The sequence below is a fragment of the Gadus chalcogrammus genome, chromosome 12 (genome assembly GCF_026213295.1).
Source record: "Gadus chalcogrammus isolate NIFS_2021 chromosome 12, NIFS_Gcha_1.0, whole genome shotgun sequence".
NCBI classification, from domain to species: Eukaryota; Metazoa; Chordata; class Actinopteri; order Gadiformes; family Gadidae; genus Gadus; species Gadus chalcogrammus.
Genome location: NC_079423.1, coordinates 10,926,153 through 10,929,098, shown reverse-complemented (window position 1 = coordinate 10,929,098; position 2,946 = coordinate 10,926,153). Strand labels below are relative to the sequence as shown.

The following is a 2,946-nucleotide window of genomic DNA, read 5'->3' as shown; positions in this document are numbered from 1 at the left end:
CGGTACGCCACGGAGGCCACGGAGTCAATGTGCTCGAGTTGAAAAAGAAAAAGCTTACAGCACCTGGTATTCCCAGGCGGTCTCCCATCCAAGTACTAACCAGGCCGACCCTGCTTAGCTTCCGAGATCAGACGAGATCGGGCATGTTCAGGGTGGTATGGCCGTAAGCAATTAGTGCAGGCGCCAAAACAGGTTTTATACAGTAGCACATAAGGAGTGAGAAAGCTGCTGAGGCTCGACGTTACACTTTTACAAAAACAATCATTAGTTAGATATAAACGGCAGTAATTGATTCAGTAGGATCCTTATCCATGTAAACGATCATTGTGACATCTGAATTCATTAATTATCTGAAATACACTGCGTGTGCGTGTGATGTTAAATGTTTGAACCAAGGTTAACGGTTAAAGTGTCAGAGAAGGGGTGGTGATTTTTGACGTCCTCCATGATCTGAAGTGAGCGTGCGTGTTTGTGTTGGTGAAAGTTTAAGAAATGTACAACTGTCGTTTCAGCTATCTGGTGCTCACGCTGGCAGTATCACTATACTGGCCTCAGTTTCACAAAAATAGTTTTGAGAGACGTTGTCAGTTTTGTTGTGCTTCAAATCCTCCAACGCTTTGGCAGTAAACATCAGGTCACGGTACGACACGGTTAGGCCACGGAGGCATGAGCTAGAGTTGAAAAAGAAATGGCTTAAAGCACCTGGTATTCCCAGGCGGCTCCCATCCAAGTACTAACCAGGCCGACCCTGCTTAGCTTCCGAGGATTCAGGACGAGATCGGCTCCGTGTTCAGGGTGGTATGGCCTGTAAGCAATTAGTGCCGGCGCAAACCAGTTTTATACAGTAGCACATAAGGATGTGAGAAAGCTGCGAGGCTCGACGTTACACTTTTACAAAAAACAATCATTAGTTAGATATAAACGGCAGTAATTGATTCAGCTAGGACTCCTATCCATGTAAACGATCATTGTGACATTCGAATTCATTAATTATCTGAATACACTGCGTGTGCGCGTGTGATGTTAAATGTTTTGAAACCACGGGTTAAACGGGTAAAGTGTCAGAGAATGGGTGGCTGATTTTTTGACGTCCCTCCCATGATCTGAGTGAGCGTGCGTGTTTGTGTTGGTGAAGGTTTAAGAAATTGATACAACTGTCGGTTCAGCTCTCTGGTGCTTCCCTGCTGCAGTATTCACTCTACTGTCCTCATGTTTCACCAAAAATAGTTTGAGAGACGTTGTCAGTTTTTGTATGTTGCTTAAATCCTCCACAGCGGTTGGCAGTAAACATCAGGTCACGGTACGCCCGGAGTCAATGAGCTCGAGTTGAAAAAGAAAAAAGCTTACAGCACGCGGAATCCCAGGCGGTCTCCCATCCAAGTATAACCAGGCCCGACCCTGCTTAGCTTACGAGATCAGACGAGGAACGGGCATGGTTCAGGGTGGTATGGGCGTAAGCAATTAGTGCAGGCGCAAAACCAGGTTTTATACAGTAGCACATAAGGAGTGAGAAAGCTGCTGAGGCTCGACGTTACACTCTTACAAAAACAATATTATTAGATATAAACGGCAGTAATTGATTCAGTAGGAATCCATATCCATGTAAACGATCATGGTTACATATGAATTCATTAATTATCTTGAATCACTGCGCTTGTGCGTGTGATGTTAAGTTTGACCCAAGGTTAACGGTTAACAGTGTAAGAGAATGGTGGTGATTTTTGAAAGTCCTCCCATGCTCTGAATGAGAGTGCGGTTTGTGTTGATGAAAGTTTAAGAAATGTACAACTGTCGGTTCAGCTATCTGGTGCCCCTGTGGCAGTATACTATACTGTCCTCATGTTCCCAAAAATAGTTTTGAGAGGACGTTGTCAGTTTTTGTATGTTGCGTAAATCCTCCAAAACAAGCGGTGGCAGTAAAAATCAGGTCACGGTACGCCCACGGAGTCAATGAGCTCGAGTGTTGAAAAAGAAAAAGCTTACAGCACCTGGATCCCAGGCGGTCCCCCATGCAAGTACTAACAGGCCGACCGGTCTCCAATCCCAAGTACTAACCAGGCCCGACCAACTTAGGCTTCCGAGGATCAGACCGAGATGCGGGCGTTGTTCAGGATGGTTTATGGCCGAGTAAGCCAATTAGTGCAGGCGCAAACCAGGTTTTATACAGTAGCACATAAGGAGTGAGAAGCTACTGAGGCTCGACGTTACACTCTTACAAAAACAATCATTAGTTAGATATAAACGGCAGTCGTTAATTGCATTTCAGTAGGACTCCTTATCCATGGTAAACGATCATTGTGACATTCTGAATCATTTAATTATCTGAAATACAATGCGTCGTGCGTGTGATGTTAAATGTTTGAACCAAGGTTAACGGGTAAAGTGTCAGAGAATGGGTGGTGATTTTTGACGTCCTCCCATGATCCTGACGTGATCCCGTTGCGTTGTTTTGTGGTGGTGAAAGTTTAAGAAATGTACAACTGTCGGTTCAGCTCTCTGGTGCTCCCTGCTGGCAGTATCACTATACTGTCCTCATGTTTCACAAAATAGTTTTGAGAGACGTTGTCAGTTTTTGTATGTTGCTTAAATCCTCCAAAGCGGTTGGCAGTAAACATCAGGTCACGGTACGCCACGTAGGCACGGAGGCAATGAGCTCGAGTTGAAAAAGAAAAAGCTTACAGCACCTGGTATTCCCAGGCGGTCTCCCATCCAAGTACTAACCAGGCCCGACCCTGCTTAGCTTCCGAGATCAGACGAGATCGGGCGTGTTCAGGGTGGTATGGCCGTAAGCAATTAGTGCAGGCGCAAAACCAGGTTTTATACAGTAGCACATAAGGAGTGAGAAAGCTGCTGAGGCTCGACGTTACACTCTTACAAAAACAATCATTAGTTAGATATAAACGGCAGTAATTGATTCAGTAGGACTCCTTATCCATGTAAACGATC

General features: G+C 45.1%; 2 non-coding genes across 2 annotated transcripts; both read right to left on the bottom strand.

The window, feature by feature from the left end:
* Positions 1-51: 51 nt before the first annotated feature.
* Positions 52-169, bottom strand: LOC130394993 (5S ribosomal RNA). Its single transcript, XR_008898098.1, has one exon. It is a non-coding gene; the product is annotated as a 5S ribosomal RNA (ribosomal RNA).
* A 2,503-nt stretch (positions 170-2,672) lies between these two features.
* LOC130398598 (5S ribosomal RNA) lies at positions 2,673-2,791 on the bottom strand. Its single transcript, XR_008901161.1, has one exon. It is a non-coding gene; the product is annotated as a 5S ribosomal RNA (ribosomal RNA).
* Positions 2,792-2,946: the final 155 nt, after the last annotated feature.